The following is a 17,250-nucleotide window of genomic DNA, read 5'->3' as shown; positions in this document are numbered from 1 at the left end:
AGCACCATCTAGCTGTGCGTCATGGCACAGCCAGGAAGCCAGGGCACAAGAGGGTCTCCGGATGATGGACTGTTCACTGGCTCAGCTCCAGATAGTTTGTGGTCTAGGAGAGGCGAGGAGTCCTTCGAAAATGTCTGAAGGTAGCGGAGAGGTTGGGGGAGAAAAAGTTGAGAAAGAGGTGATTGACAGCAGCTCTTGTCAATTTGAAGAACCGACCTGTGAAAGAGGGAGGAAACTTAAGTGGCTCCAGCGGAGAATCAGAACCAATGTGTAGAAGTGAGGCAACAGTCTCGATCTAATAATTACAATTAGAACTGTCTAAAAAGAAGGGGACCTTCTTCTGAGGTGGCGAATTCCTTGTCCCTAAATGTGTTTAAGCAGTGATTTGAATGCCTCTAGTCAGCGATATTATATAAAGGCTCCTGTTGTTGGTATGAGATCAAACCAGAACACTTTTGGGGCGCCTGGGTGGCTCAGTTGGTTAGGTGTCTGGCTCTTGATTTCAACTCAGGCCATGATCTCATGGTTCGTGAGTTTGAGCCCCATGTCGCTGACAGCACGGCGCCTGCTTGGGATTCTCTGTCTCTCTCTCTCTCTGCCCTCCCCCATGCTCGCTGTCTCGCAAAATAAATAAATAAACATTTTTAAAAAATCAGAGCACTTTTTAAAAAAATTTTTAATGTTTATTTATTTTTGAGAGAGAGAGGGACAGAGTGTGAGTGGGGCAGGGGCAGAGAGAGACACACACATAGAATCCGAAGCAGGCTCCAGGCTCTGAGCTCCCTCTCTCTCTCTGCCCCTTCCCCGCTCACGCTCTGTCTCCATCTCTCTCAAAAATAAATAAACATTAAAAATTAAAAAAAGAAATTAAGTTGAGTAAGCTCTATGCGTGAGCTAGTTTGTTCATTCGCTCAAAATCCATGCAGAGGACTACCCGCATGCCAGGCACCATGGTAGCTGAGAGGGTACACAGGTGAGTGGGTCAGAGCTCCTGCTCCGTCTGGGGAAGAAGTGAGACAGAAGATCACCTCCCAAGCGCCAGGCATGGGGCTGGACACGTTGCATCATTTTTATGTCTTCCTCTTTGACAATGCCATCAGGCAAGGATGATTCGTTTTTAGAAGAAAACTGAGGCGCAGAAAGGACTGTCCAGAAGATGAGAGCCAAAGCTCAAACCCAAGTCTGTCCGGCCCCGTGTTGCCTATGAACAAGTAAGCAAAATACAATCACAAAACAAATCTGTTTTCATAGGTTTTTCACATTTTCTTTCAGGAGCCCCAGGAACAAAAGGATCATTTTTTTTTTTTTAACCTATGATCAGATGCAGAGAATGAAGCAAAAACAGCCTTGTTTGGTCCTAGTTTAGTCCTGGTGGATACCCAAATGGAAGTCAGCAAAACCAGGTACAGGAGTGGCTGAGGAGCGACCCCGTCCAGCCCTGTGAGGGGGTCAGTCCCACAGCCCGGGACAAGTTTCTGGCCGCCTTGCCGCGCTGCGGGAGAGAGCCACGGCACAGGTGCCATCTAGTGGTGAGTCCAAAGCCTCGTTGCAAGGCTGGAGAAAAGTTCTGCTTCCAACATGCTTTCAGGATAGGCAAGGACCTAAGACTCAGTCCGCTGTAAAGGGTGAGTCCTGAATCCCAGGCTCAGAGCCCATCGTAGCATCCCCAAAGAAATCAATCTTATAAAGAAATCAATGCCTATGTTGTCATCAGATCCATATCTCTGAACTCAGTGGCCTCTGTCAGCCCATTCCTTCACCTTCCAGGCTTTCCAGAAAGAAATACGAATGCCACAAGATCCAGGTGGGAAAAAAAAAAAACAAAAAAACAGCAGCACGAGAAGGCCAAGGGACAAAGACCACCAAGGAAGAAAATGCTGTTCTTGCAAAAGGAACGCCCATAAACAGAACCTAGCAAACAGCAGCTCTCTAGTGAGGTACCAGGCTACCTTCAGGGCCTCCCTCCTGCTCTCCTGTCCCCTCACTTTGCCTGATAATGCCACATTTCAGCTCTGGCCCCACCTTCCACAAGGCAGACAGTTGTGCAGAGCCTGGGCCCGGACAGGAGGGGAGACTGGCAGTTTCAATGGTCCAGATATGTGGGCTTGGCCTTGGTATAAGAGGTGCTGAAGAATCTACATGACATCCTGGAGGATTTTCTCTGAATACAACTGGGTGACGTAGCGTTCTCTACTCTCATACTGACTTTCGTACCTGATTCACCCAATTTAGTCATTCATTATATAAATGAATCATATTATATGTTCCTGTGAATGCATATATTTTAAATAAAAAACATATTTCCATTTTAGGTCTTCTGGTTGGCAAAATAATCCCTCCCTCCAAAAATGTTCACATCTTCATCCCCAGGGCCTATGAATACATTACTTTGCATGGCCAAAGAGACTTTGCATATGCGATTAAGGTTAAGGACCTTGAGATGGGGAGATTATCTTGGATCTTGGATTATCTAGGTGGACCCAATCTAATCACATTAGCCCTTTAAAAGCAGAAAACCTTTCCAGGATGTGGTCAGAGAGAGAGAGAGAGAGAGAGAGAGAGAGAACTGCAGATGAGTCTGAAAGATTTGATATTGCAGGCTTTGAACACAGAGAAAGAGGGCCACGTATGAACCAGAGATTGTGGGCAGCCTCTAGAACCTGGAACAGACAAGGACACGGATCCTTCTCTGGAAGGATCTAGAAAGGAATGCAGCCCTGTGGATGTCTTGCTTTTAGCCCAGCAAGAGCGTGTCAGACTTCTGCAGACCTGTCAGATAATTTGCATTGTCGTTAGCCGCTAAATTGTGGCAACTTGTTAGAGGAGCCATACAAGCTAACACAGGTCTCCTTGGGATTTGAGATCTCAGAGTCTCATTCAGCATCAAAGGCAGAACTGCCTGAAGCTATGCTAGTCTCAGAGACTTTGCTCTGATGGGGGCCATGGTTTTTGGATTTTATTTTAGGACCTGAGGGAAAGGCATCATTTCTGTTAATAATCTATTTTGTTATTCAGAAACCAAAAGCTCTGCTTAGCCCCATGTAGTAAGCTTCCAATAAAAGTTTTCAGACTCTTCAAAGAGTTCTGAATTAGGGGGCTCTTGGGGATGGCGTCTATGGCCCTCATCATTGACTTGGACATCCTCGAGAAATAGACATGTGAATATGTAGCAGAGCGCAGGCATAAAAGGACTGTCCCCACCAGGAACTATCGGCTCCTTAAGAAATCTTTATTAAATCATAAAGCTGTCCAAACCTCCTTTACACAGTAATTCCATTCTTGGGAATTTTTTGTATTTGAAACAGATTCCAAAAAAGCTAAATAAAATGTGCATAAAAATTTTATGACAAGATTATCTATAACAGTAAAAGCAACAACAACAAAGCAAACAGTCAGAATCCCAACGTAAGGAAACCTTTAATAAATTGCTGTTTGGCGCTATTGGGGAACCATGAAAGGTTGCAATTAGTCATGCTATAGAAACAGGGGAATGTTCTTATGACCTTAAATGGAAGCAGCATAATATAAAATAGTAGTCGTTCAATAATCCCTTATTGACCACATGCTATATATCAGGGATTCTACCAAGAGCCGAACAATTAAGTGGGGCCAAATGAGATAATACTCGTGGCCCTTATCGACTCAGATATGCCATGATTGCAAATGTGTAAAATGATCGATACACGGGGAAGGAGATGTGCCAGAAAATGAAGCAAGGTGTTATGTTAGGGCATGGTAAATATTCTACTTAAATTCTCAAATGATCTTTCAGTCATAATCATTCGATTAAAGGACAGGACAGGAAGAAACGTAAACCACTGGACCTAAGTCCCAATGCAGAGCACCTTGCTGAGGAAGTGGAGTCTGAACACAACCCTTTAAAAAATACAAGAAACAGCAAGCTGGCAGGACAGGAGGCCAGGCTCCTTCCTACCAGGGGGAGCAGGAATCCAGATGAACACACAGGTGCTTCCCAATGGGGTCAGCTCTGGGAGGCTACATTTGAGCCTGTCTGTTCTGTGTACTTGGGAAACTTACGCCGCACCAGGAGGCCCTGAGGGACAGCAGCACCTGCCTCTACCTGTCTCCCCGGCAGCCGAGAGGTTAACTGTAAAAGCAGATGCTGCATTACCAATGTCTGTATCTGGCAAGCCAAATGCACTGGGCCTACCTCAGTTTCCCAGGGTGAACAAGGAAGGTCAGGGCTTTTTAATTTCTTTAAAAAAATTTTTTTAACGTTTATTTATTTTTGAGAGAGAGACAGGTTGTGAGTGGGAGAGGGGCAGAGAGAGAGGAGGAGACACAGAATCTGAAGCAGGATCCAGGCTCTGAATTATCAGCATGGAGCCCCATGCGGGGCTTGAACACACCAACTGCAAGATCATGACCTGGGTCCAAGTCAGACGCCTAACCAACGGAGCCACCCAGGTGCTCCGTTCATTTTCAAACCGCCTTCTAGGGATGCCTGGGTGGCTCAGTCAGTGAAGTGTCCAACTCCTGATTTTGGCTCAGGCCATGATCTCACGGTTCATGAGATCAAGCCCCACAGCAGGCTCTTTGCTGACAGCTCGGAACCTACTTGCAATTCTCTCTCTCCTTCTCTCTTTCTCTGCCCCTCCCTCCACTCCCATTCTCTCTCTCCACCTCCCCCTCAAAATACATAAATAAAAATAAATAAAGTGCTTTCTAAGGCTGTGGCTGTGGGACCTCTGCCAGGCTCTAGGGCAAGGGAGATGGACCCTAAGTAGGCACAGCCCTGACCATTAGCTTATAATCCGAAGTCACTGTCATGACGGTACAGATATGAAGAGCATTTAGGTGACTGAACGACTACAGAGCTCACGACAAAAGGGAAAGAGACTTGTCAGCAATGAACATTAATTGCACAACATGGATGTGTAAGGTAGGGTGTGGTTAGGAAAGGTATTTATAGAGATCTCATCTTCTGACTTACCTTCCCCTGTCAAGCCCCAAGTTGCTTTTAAATAAAATTCACGGCAGAGTTTTATCAACTCATCCTACAGCCAGGCACTGTGCTTAGTGCTTCCCTTGGATTATTTCATTAACTCCTCATAGCAACCCAGATAGGTGGTAATATGATCTCCATGTTACCTTTGAGAAAATAGGAGTTTAAACAAATAACTTGCCCAAGGTCGCATAACTAATCGATGTTCTGGGGCTTGGACCAGTCTTGAGGAGACACACCCATGCCTCACCACCGCAACTGGAACTCTCTGTCTGTTTAATTCGACCCCTTCTTCCAAATCTAGAAAATAAGACAGCCTTCCCTGCCCTCCCCACTGTCCTACCTCCGACCAGTTGCCCAACCTCCTGTGTTTTGTGTCTCTCTGGGCCGCAATTGCTGTCCAGCTGACATCCCCGACCCCTGTTTCCTTCTGTCAGGATCTCATTTCAAATACACTTCTGTTCTAGTCCTTCTCTGCTTCATGTTAGTCGTCTGCTGGCCCTTTATACTGTTCCTTGGGGTACAGCATGCAAACTTGAGCCTGCATCGAAGTCACCTGAAGAGGGCTTGTTATAAAATAGCCATTCATGGGCCTCATCCCCAGAGTTTCTGATGCAGTGGGTATGGGTTGGGGCAGTGAATACCAGGATTCCAGATGAGCCGGATGCCCTCACTTCTGCTGTCATCCTTTGAGAACTCCTGTTCTGGGGAGCCTGCATCCTGCCGCACTTTCCTGTATTGCTGATCTCCTTAAACAAAGATTTCCCAGTGCCCTATATAAGGAACCCTGGTTTTCCTTGGAAGGCACTTCACCCAGGGTATTTTTTTCCTAGATCCCTAATCACAAGATGAGAAGGAGTGGTTCCCATGGGCACCTGCAACACCCTCTCGATTCTCCCAACTCCGATAATCATTTCCACCCCAGCTGCTCGTGGCAGGCAGGGCGACGTCACAAACAGGAAAAGATTTCCAGGCACCAATCTAGATAACCCCACGAGTCTTTTTTGCTCCTTCCTGACTCCTTGGCTGCTGGAGACACCAGGATCAGGTTCATCAGGTATTCAAGCCTCCTGACCTCAGATGGAGCCTCACCACTGCTCAGTTGTTTTGTAATCACCCCTGATTGATTCACTTGTTACTTCCCTGCTGGCTCCTGTTTGAACCTCTGCCAGTCCCCTCCAGTCCCTCCCCGCTCCATACCTTCCTCTCTGGGCTTATGACTCTGCCATCAAGGCAGCTGACAAAATGGAGATTGGCTAGGAGTGTCTTTCTTAATCACTTCAAAATAGCTCTGCCTCTCACTCACCTTCCCCTCCTCCCCTCTGTTTCAAAAGGAGCCTTTAAAACCACAGGGAGATACCACCTCATACCCATCAAGATGGCTACTCTCAAAGGAAAAGAAACAGACAGCAAATAACAAGTGTTGGTGAGGATGTGGAGAAACCGGGACGCTTGTGCGCTGTTGGTGGGAATGCAAATTGGTGCAGCCCTTATGGAAAACAGTACGGAGGTTCCTCACAAAATGAAAGATAGACTTACCATATGATCTGGCAATCCGGCTTCTGAGACTACATCCAAAAGGAATGAAAGCAGTCTCAAAGAGATATCTGTACCCTCATGTTCACTGAAGCGTTATTCACAATAGCTAAAATGTGGAAGCAACTCAAATGTCCTGTCAATGGATGAACGGAGAAACTAACTGTGTATATATCCACAAGGGATGTTATTCAGCCTTAAGCAACGAAGGAAATTCTGACACATGCCACAACAAGGCTGAACTTGGAGGACATTATGCTAAGTGAAATAAACCAATCACAAAAGAAAAATACGGTACGATTCCACTTCTATGAGGCATCTAGTGTAGTTAAATTCACAGAAACAGAACGTAGAATGGTGGTTTCCAGGGCTGAGGGGAGGTGGGACTAGGGGGTTGTTTTTGAAGGGGTACAGAGCTTCAGTTTTGCAAGACAAAAATGTCCTGGAGATCGGTTACACAACAATGCAAAGATATTTAACCCTACTGAAAAGGGGTTAAGATGGCCAATTTTATGTCGTGTGTATTTTACCGGCGGTAATTTTTAAAAAGAAGTCTTTCCTCTCCACGGTAATTGTTCCCTTTGTGTCCTCAACCCTATCTCATGCCACTTTTTCCAGGAGGCTATTCCTTCTGTTTTCTCCCTTCTAGAATGGACACAAACATTTGTAGGACTGGCAGTAGGAGCACGTGCATATATTCCAAGATGTGTAAGATTATATATCCAGAGTGAATAGAGTTTGTTCACAGAGTGAACAAAGAGCCTGGCATTTTCAGTTTGCATTAAGTCTGCATATTACGCAGCCAGTCCTAGGTAGCCACACTCCTGGGAGAATTCCAAACCTCAGCCTTAGGATGGGGACAGTAGGGTGTGTGTGGGGGGGGGGGGGGGGGAAGACATTCCCCGAGTCCTCAGTTCCTTCCTGTCCACTCCTCCCACCAAGCCTAGAGGTAGTAGATGCTTTTGGCTGCATTTTCTTCTTCTGGACCACTTTATGGAAATCTCTCTCTCTCTTTTTTTAAACTTCTTTTGGTAGTTAAGCATGTCCTACTAGGTAACAATTCTTTATATTGAAGTGTTCCTGTTGAAATAACATATGTGGTTTCTGGTATGCCTGGGTGGCTCAGCTGGTGAATCGTCTGACTCTAGATTTCAGCTCAGGTCGTGATCTCACGGTTTGTGGGATCAAGCCCCATATCAGGCCCTGTGTTGACAGCAAGGAGCCTGCTTGAGAGTCTCTTTCTCTCCTTCTGCCCCTCCCCTACTCATGTGTGCGCATGCACATGCTCTGTCTCTCTCTCTCTCACACACAACATAAATAAACATGAAAAAAAAAACCCATATGATTTCTGCTGCCTGACTGATATGGGGAGACAAACAGGAAACTAACAAAAGAAGAAAATATATGGTATTTCAGACAGTGATATGAGCTACAGAGAAAGAGAAAAGCATGGATGGGCATAGAGTGTGCTGTCGAAGGGCGACAGCTTGCAATTTCACACAGAAGGCAGAGAAGGCATCACAGAGAAAGATGCTGTACTGAGAATACACAACTGACTCTTCGTCCCCACTTCCCACTGAAACGAGATGATGTAAAAATAGAGTTTGACCTGCATCATTGAAGTGGAAAATTCTCCATCCAACTACAAAAACTCTAAAGAATTTCCTGTTAGGCACCACAAGGCAGGTACATTCAGAATATAGTGTAGAAAGATAAAGCTTATCTCTGGATCACCCACTGCTTTCTCTCCCTTTTCTGTCCCCTCACTTCAGTGACTTTGAAGGGTGGTGAGCGGAGAAGTGACTTATCTCGCCGAGCTCTGTCTGTAAGGAAAGTAATATCATCCCTTCTTTCATTCATTCACTAGTCACTTAGCAAACATGTTTGGAGCACCTCCTACATATCTAGCACTGTCCTAAACACTCTGGAAGGTATGAATTAGAAGACACGATACCCAGGGGCGCCTGGGTGGCTCAGTCGGTTGAGCGTCCAACTTCAGCTCAGGTCACGATCTCGCGATCTCGCGGTCCGTGAGTTTGAGCCCCGCGTGGGGCTCTGGGCTGATGGCTCAGAGCCTGGAGCCTGCTTCCGATTCTGTGTCTCCCTCTCTCTCTGCTCCTCCCCTGTTCATGCTCTGTCTCTCTCTCTATCTCAAAATAAATAAATAAACGTTAAAAAAAAAAAAAAAGACATGATACCCAACTCCAAAGGGATTACAGTCTAGCAGGAGAGGATATGGGAACTAAGACATGTATGCAAAGAGATATGATTCAAGCTAAGAAGGGTAATGAGAAAGTTGGTTAATAAAATATGAATTCCAAAGATTCTGACAGATGGAACTATTAGCCTGACTTGAACAAGATGAAACATCCAATTCCGTTCAAGTCAACATTACCTGACATTACAGCTACTCTAAAAAATACAGCATGCATTTGAAATGGGGATGAATTTGGAGACCAGGCAAAGTAGAATCATTGCAGCAGAAGATGGGTGAAATCTATTTCTGGTGTGGAAGGCAAGGTAGCCAGAGCCTTAGTTCTGCAGGGCATGGGAGGAGCACAGCCCGACCACCCAAAATGTACCTGTTGAATTGAACTCATACATGCTCCAGTCTAAGAATACTCAGAGGAATAAGCTAGTAGCAAGAACCAACAGCAGTTATAGCAAGTGATGGTGCTGACGGATAAAGGAGAGAGATTTTCTTGCCTGGAGGTCAGGAACAACTTGACAATAACACAGCTTCAGAGGGGCAAACTGAAGGATGAATAGATTTTTTTTTCCCTAGGCAGTCAAGAAAGAGAAAATCATTCCGGTCATAGGAAATGTGTGTAAAGACACAGAGGCATGAAAATAAAGAACGCTCTGGGAACAAGCAAGCAGTTACGCATGTGAGAACCAGGGGATATGTGAAGTGTTAGGACTTGGGGCTTAAAACCCTGGAGGGGCCTCAGTCGTGACCTTGGGGCATGAGGCCAACCTACCAATAACATCTAATCACCTGTTGATTCCCAGAGCTGATCCACTACGAATTTCAACTCTAACCTTGAGGTGATAAAGACTGAATGAAGGATGCTTGGGATAATGGTATGTTAGCTCAAGTGAGGGAGGAACACAGAAGTGGCAAGATTCAAGGGGCCTGATAAATAACCCATTGCTCCCTGCCCAAGGCTGAAAGGTTTGCGAAATGGAACAAAATCTGTATGGAAACCAGAATATCATCCTTTCTGCAGATGAAGTTGATATTGAAGAATGTGGCTTATATTGATCAGAATAGAATGATTCATGCGCCAATCACAGTAGTCAGGGAACGAAATTACTCTGCTGAACTAGGCCAGGGTCATGTTCTGACCTCAATGGACTGAGTGTGAGACAGGTATATTCTTTTAGAAATCTGAGACACTGTTACCAAAAACAGAAGAATGGGTCCTGAGCAGCAACCATGTCCACTCCCTACGTGTGTGTGTGCTTGTGTGTGTGCATGAGTGTGTGTATGTCTGTGTGATGACCCATATCTCACATGATCCCTTTCGGGTACAGTTGATCATGCTGCTGTGATGAGAAAAAGTCGAAGCAAACTCTGAATTCTGATACTGCTTTAAACAAGTCACTGGCTCTTTCTGGATCTCAAGCGCTTCCTCTCCATAAAAGAATACCATAAAATAAGAATTCTCTTGGCCCATTCCCTGCCTTAGGAATGCTGGGCTTATAAATGAGGTCATGTCTGTCAAGTGTTATGATCTCCTTGAAGACAAATTCTGTACAAGTATATAGGATTATTAGCCAAGTTGCTCAACAACCAGTCTGTGCATGAACGACTTAGGGAGGCAAACAGCACCAGGGGAGAACAATAGGACCCACCATGTCCAAGGGCCACTTGATTCCTGTGTTTCTGTGACATCCACAGCACCTCACAGGTACCTGCTCTGAACATCCACAGTGCTGGGAGGGACAGTTTAGCCAGTTTGGTTAACACATCTAGAGAGCAAAGCCAGCAGGACGTCAAGCAATTGCCATATGAGAGGATTTTTTCAAGAAGATAATTTAAGAGAAATCCTGTTTGGGTTTTAAAGACTGATGGTTAAATACTGAGCCATTCATCAGGGTTCCCATAAGCACAATTGGAAAGCAATCCAGAGTTCAATGAGAAAAGGAAAGGGCTCTTTCATGTTCGACTCTATAAGGAGGAGGAAGAGGAGGAGGACCTTGTTTCTAGTCTTCTCTTTTGCCTCTTAGAAATTATGGATTTGGGACCTGAAAAGGACCTTAGACACCTCCCATCTACCTTTTTAAAAAAACGTACAGATGGTGAGGACCAATGAAGTAAACTAACTTTTCTGAGCTTACACAGTCAATTGGCAGCATAGCAGCGACTAGGGCTCAAGTGCCTACCTCCCAGTTTGGTATTCTTCACATTCAAGTCTCTTGTCTCCCAGTCTTAGGAGCTTGTGGGAGCCGCTTTGCCTCAGGGAGCCTAGCTGTCTCATCTGTAAAATGTAAATAGACTTTAAACTGACAAAGTAAGGCAGCTGGGAGATAGGACCTCTTGAGGGCCCTCCTAGTTTTCAATCAACCAGTCCACAAATCTTTTTAAAGACCTAACAGCAGGTAATGGGGTATCCAGCCCGAACGAATTTAAACAAATAGGGGCTTTAGTTTCCTCTCCTTACAGGAAATCAGGAGGTAGATCCTGTGGCTGGTGTTAGTTCAGTGGTTTCAGGATGCCATGACAATCCCAAGAAACTCTTCCTATCTGTTTCATCATATTTAGTATGGCCTTCTTATCCACATTACTGTTGCCTCATGGTTGCAAGATGGTTTCTGCAGTCCAGATGTCACCCTCTTTTTCAAACTTTCACTTAATACTTTTAAAATACCAAGCAGGTAATGAGATACTTTGTTTTCATGGCCATGTTAGCTATAGTTCTCTTATAGATACCCTATCAAACTGAGGAAAGATCATTCCCTTTACAGATGATGAGAGCTTTTTGGTTTAAATCATGAATGAGTGTTCAATGTTGTTAAATATTTTTTCTACATTGATTAAGATCATGTGAATCAAATGCACTGTCTCCTTTACACTGTTTATGTAGTGGATTGCATTGATTGATTTTAAAATGTTGAACCAACCTTTCATTTCTTGAAGAAATTCCACTTGGTTAAACTATCTGACTCTTTCCAGATATTACTGGATTTAATTTGCCAATGATCTGTTAGAGTGTTTGCATCTGTGTTCATAAAGGACATTGATGTGTAACTTTCTTTCCTTTTTATTTCTTGGCATCAAGATCATTTTGACCCTCCTCCTCTAATTCTCTGACTTTATGTAAGATTGGTATAATTGCTTTTTCTTTCTTTCTTTTTTCTTTTAAGTAGACTTCAGGCCCAGTGCAAAGCCCAATGTGGGACCTGAATTCACGACCCTGAGATTAAGACATGAGCTGAGATCAAGAGTCAGACACTCAACTGACTGAGCCGCCGAGGCACCCTGGTATAATTCCTTTCTTAAAAGGTTGATAAAATTTGCTTTTCTTGCCCTCCTTTTCTTTTTTAAGATTTGTTTTTGAGAGACAGAGAGCACAAGTGGGGAAGGGGCACAGAGAGAGGGGGACAGATCAGAAGCTGGCTCTGCGCTGACAGCAGTGAGCTCAATGCGGGGCTCAAAATCACACGCTGTGATATCATGATCTGAGCCAAAGTCGGACCCTTGACCAACCGAACCACCCAGGTGCCCCTTCTTACCCTAACTTCTTAAGATGGAGCCTTAGATAATGGATGTCAAATGTTTTTTCATTACTAAAATAAGCATTTCAAGGAATAAATTTCTCAGAGGGTGCTACTTTAGCTGCATTCCATGAATTTTGATGTAGTTTCAGTATCATTCTATTTCAAGTGTTTTCTAATGAACTAGAACCGTGCCTAGAATAAAGTACTCAGTGTTATCTCCAATTAGCTTAGTTTTTTGTTTCTTTTGTTAATAAGTGAGACTAAATTGATGGATCACCCCGACAGTCGTGTTCCTTCCTCCTTGAGAGCCTCTTTGCTGGTTCCACTGTACGACCTCTTCATGTAGACCCAGATTTCACCCTTCTTCTCGTTAATACCAATTCATCTTGCAGGTGTGACCTCAGACGCCACTTCCTTGGAGAGGCCTTCCTTGACAACCTAGACTGGGATGGTCCTCTCATGTACTGGCTAAACAGTGTCCCCCAAAAGTTCACGTCCACCCAGAATCTGTGAATGTGACCTTCTTCAGAAATAGAGTCTCTACAGATATAATTATGTTAAGAAGACATCATATTGGGTTACGTTGGGCCCTAGATCCATTATGACTGGTGTCCTTTAAAGCAGAGGGATATTTGGACACAGACACATGGGAGAACACCATGTGATGACAGAGACAGAAATCTGAGTGATGCATCTACTAATTGAGAAATGCCAAAGATTGCTGGCAAGTACCAGAAGCTAAAAAGAGGCAAGGAAAGATCCTCCCCTAGAGTCTTTGGAGACAGCATGGCTCTCCCAACACCTTGATTTCAGAACTTTAGCCTCTAGAACTGCGAGAAAATAAATTTCTGTCATTTTTTTAAAGTTTATTTATTTGAGAGAGAGTGCACGAGAGAGCACACGTGCCCACACACGGCCAGAGGAGGGGCAGAGAGAGAGGGAGAGAAAGAGAATCCCAAGCAGGCCCCACACCTCCTGTTCAGAGCCCGACATGGGGCTCAAACCCACAAACTGTGAGAACATGACCTGAGCTGAAGTCAAGAGCCGGACGCTTAACTGACTGAGCCACCCGGGCACCCCATAAATTTCTGTCATTTGAAGCACCCGGTGTGGGGTAATTTGTTAGGGCAGTTCTAGGAAATGAATACACCATGCTCCATGTTTTCATACCTTCTTTATACTTGTCTTTCCTAGCTTTTATCAGATAATTATCACATATAAATTATCAAGAAATGCTAATGGTGTAGTAATACTAGTCTGGCATTTTAGTGGGGGCTATAAGGGAGACTACCATAATCCAGACCAATATCTCTGATGGTGAGGGCTTTGAAGGGCACATAGTTTTGAGGGAGAATGGCCATAAAATCACAGCATGTCAGTGGCCAACTACTTAAGCTTCTAAAAGCAACCTTAAGTACATGTTACAGAAGTTTTTAATGTGTAAGCTAGCCAAGCTGGTCATTTTTAAAATAGAAACAGATCGCCATAAAAAAGTAGATTGCCATAAAAGGGCACTGAAGTAGGGATCAGAACCATCGGTACAGCTTCCCCCTTTGGGTCCAGATCTTGGGTGAGTCACTCAACCTCTCTGGGTCCAGGTTCCTCAGCAGCAGAAGGAGGTAGTTTGAAAGAGTGTCTACAGTCTCTTGGGCTGGAACATTCTATGGATTTATGATTCTCATGTGGAGCAGTAGTAAAAAAGACAGCATTTACTTCTAAAGCACAAGGCTCCCTGGTCACTGCTAGCTTTCTTTCATGAACAGTATCAGAATCCAGGGATGAAACATTACCCCAAAGAGATGATCCAGGCTGGTGCTAGACCAAGAAGGATTCTGCTTGAAATATGTAACTACTAGTTCTTTCCAAGTTTGTTTTACTTGAAAGGGGAATAGTGTAGATTTTTCCAGGGCTCTCATTTTAAAAAAACATTTTAAAGTGTCTAGGCTGGCTGGTCACTTCCTATCCTTGGATAGCAGTGTATTCACCTGTTTAAAAAAAAAAAAAAAAAAAAAAAAAAAAGAGGAAAAGGGGAACAGAAGCTGTGATTCTCAATGACTTCCAGGTCTGTGACTTCAAGGTAGTTTTTGTCAAGCTAGAGAGAGTGGCCTTGAGCTAAGTGCAAGGTCATGGGTCAATCTCAGGAACTGGTGTTTACCCTACTATTTCTTCTCAGAACCATTGTGTATGGGTGAGATCCGTCTCCCGAGAACAGGCTCTACCACCTAACTTTTGGCAAGGATGAAATCCTGGACCTTGAGAGAATCACTGGATGAGTTTGAGCCTTAATTTCCCCATCTGTAAAACAGGGATAGCAACTTACTTCACTTAGCATCATACTCTCTAGCTCATCCACTCTGTTGCAAGTGGCAAGATTTCATTCTTCTTTTGTGGCCGAGTAATATTCCATTGTATATACACCACATCCTCCTTATCCATTTATCAGTCAACAGACACTTGGGCTGTTTCCAGAGTTTGGCTAGTGTAGATAATGCTGCTATAGCAGTGTTAAAAACACTGGGGTGCATGTATCCCTTTGAATTAGAATTTTGTATTCTTTGGGCAAATACCTAGTAGTGCAATTGTTGGATCAGGGTGGTTCTATTTTTAACTTTTTGAGGAACATCCACCCTGTTTTCCAGAGTGGCTGCACAGTTTACATTCCCACCAACAGTGCACAAGGGTTCCTTTTCCTCCACATCCTCACCAACACCTGTTGTTTCTTGTGTTGTTGATTTTAGCCATTCTGACAGTGGTGAGGTGGTCTCTCACGGTGGTTTTGATTTGTATTCCCCTGATGGTGAGTGATGTTGAGCATCTTTTCATGTGTCTGTTGGCCATCTGGATGTCTTCTTTAGAAAAATGTCTGGAGCACCTGGGTGACTCAGTCGGTTAAGCGTCCGACTTCGGCTCAGGTCATGATCTCACGGTATGGGAGTTCAAACCCCACATCGGGCTCTGTGCTGACAGCTCAGAGCCTGGAGCCTGCTTCTGAGTCTGTGTTTCCCTCTCTCTCTGCTCCTCCCCTCCTCATTCTCTCTGTCTCTCTCTGTCTCTCTCTCTCCCAAAAATAAACATTAAAAAATTTAAAAAAGAAAAGAAAAATGTCTATTCATGTCTTATGCCCATTTTAATTGGATTATTCATTTGGGGGGTATCAAATTTTATAAGTTCTTGATAGATTTTGGATACTAACCCTTTATCAGATATGCATTTTCAAATATCTTCTCCCATTCCATAGGTTGCCTTTTGGTTTTGTTTATTATGTCCTTAGCTGTGCAGAAATTTTTATTTTGATAAAGTGCCAAAAGTTTACTTTTGCTTTTATTTCCCTTGCCACAGGAGACATATCTAGTAAGAAGTTGCTATGGCTTATGTCAAAGAGGTTAGGTCCTGTCTTCTCTCCTGGGATTTTAATAGTTGTAGCACTAAATGGTACACCAGAAACTAATATTACACTGTATGTTAACCAACTGGAATTTATATAAAAACTTAAAAATAAAAACAGGTATAGCTACTGAAAGAATTGTAAACATATCAAGAGTTGAGCGAAAATGCCTAGACTTTGTCAGATTTTCAAGCGTTATTTTCCATACTCCTTGGGGCACCAAGGAAAGATCACCTGGTTATCACAAGCACATTGCAGCTTGCTGACTACCAGACTGGCTACGACCGACAGGCGGTAGCCAAGCCAGACTTACCTTTACTTCTGTGACACCGCTGTCACCTTCCGCACTCTCAGAGGCGAGCTGCCCGACGGTCATTACCCTGGGAAGAGCGCTGCACTCCACGCCAATCATCGGGGCACAGGCCCCGCCCCTGGCGCAGCCCCACCCCCCGCGCCGCGCTTCTCTCCCCTCCGCCCCCACGGCGTGCGCGCCCCGGGAGCGGGCGGTGACGCGCACGGGCTAGAGCCGGGTGGCGGTGCGGCTCCCGGAAAGGAACGGATCCTCCAGGAAGCCGGGTCCGTGTGGCTGCCGCTGCCGCCGCGCTGCGGTGGCCGTGATGCGTTCCGCTTGCAGCTTCCCGCTGCCAGGAGCCCCGGCCGCCAAGTCGGGCGCTGCGAGCAGGTGAGGCGGCCTTCCCGGCGCGGACGAGGGGAGGGCGAGGAAGCGGCCGGCGGGGCTGGGACGGTTGGAGCGTGGGACGCGGCGGAGCGGCGAGGGCCGCGGACGAGCCCTTGTGCCCCGGGAGTCCTCCCCGCGCCTGCTGGCGGTCTTCACGTCCGCGCCGCCCCCGCCGCCTTGGCCGCGCGGCCACATCCGGGCGCCCCGGCCGTCAGCCCCCGTGACCCCGGGCGGCAGGTGCTCTCCCCCAGCCCCTGGCAAGAGAAAGCTGGCAGCCGTGCTGTCGCGCCGGCTCCGGTGACCACGCTGGATTTTCCCTCTCGCACACGTAGTGTGGGCGGATCTGGCCCCCACTGGCGGGGGACGTGGCCAGGGAGAGGGGATGCTGCACGACTGGTTCTTGCTTGTCGCCTTTCCTAACATTGGTACTTTTCAGCCTCGGTTTTGCCTTGCTCTGTTTTTACTTTTATGCTTTAGATTGCTCCTTGGAAAAATGGAACTAATCGGGCAATAAAGTGATAGTGAGAGCAGTGTTTCTCAAACTTGAGTAATGCGTGGACGCCTTTTAAAGGGACAGTTCTCATTCTCTAGAATATGTCCCAGAACTCACAGGGAAACCCAGACCCCAGTTAGGTGAACAGCGGTGCTCTCAGAGAACATTTATCACTATTGGGAAAGAGAAGAGATGCGTTACAGTTCGGGAACTTCCGTGCTAGAAGATAAACTAGAAGTTACTGAAGAATTCTAAATTAGAGACTCAAATCCCTGGTTTAATTTTACATTGCAGCGTTTACTGTGCCCTTCTTTGTGTAATGAACATTTTCCAACCTTGGGGAGGCCTTCAAAGAATCCTGTTTTTTGTGTTATGTTGTATTTGATGTTATTTTGTCTTTGTACCAGGTTTTTTCAGTTTGACACAGTAGCAGAATTACAGAATGTAGTACTAATTTGTATTAGTGG

The 17,250-nt window shown here is 45.3% G+C and overlaps 1 protein-coding gene and 1 long non-coding RNA gene across 6 annotated transcripts in view; one reads left to right on the top strand and one right to left on the bottom strand.

Annotated features, from left to right (window-relative positions):
• Nucleotides 1-872: 872 nt before the first annotated feature.
• On the bottom strand, nt 873-16,064 carry LOC132691692 (uncharacterized). The gene is made up of 2 exons (XR_009615949.3): nt 15,925-16,064; nt 873-1,201 (listed from the first exon to the last, which is right to left on the bottom strand). It is a non-coding gene; the product is annotated as an uncharacterized LOC132691692 (long non-coding RNA).
• A 60-nt stretch (nt 16,065-16,124) lies between these two features.
• Nucleotides 16,125-17,250, top strand: part of ENTPD4 (ectonucleoside triphosphate diphosphohydrolase 4) — a 36,795-nt gene continuing 35,669 nt past the window's right edge. For 2 of the 5 annotated variants that reach the window (XM_060653253.3, XM_060653255.3), the window contains exon 1: nt 16,126-16,293. The gene's annotated coding sequence lies outside the window, so the exon portion shown is untranslated. Of the gene's footprint in view, nt 16,294-17,250 lie in introns of all 5 variants that reach the window. The other 3 variants (XM_060653258.3, XM_060653257.3, XM_060653256.3) reach the window with 2 other exon arrangements.

The sequence above is a fragment of the Panthera onca genome, chromosome B1 (assembly GCF_046562875.1).
Source record: "Panthera onca isolate mPanOnc1 chromosome B1, mPanOnc1 haplotype 2, whole genome shotgun sequence".
Lineage (NCBI taxonomy): Eukaryota > Metazoa > Chordata > Mammalia > Carnivora > Felidae > Panthera > Panthera onca.
This window is presented reverse-complemented; position numbering and strand designations above follow the sequence as displayed.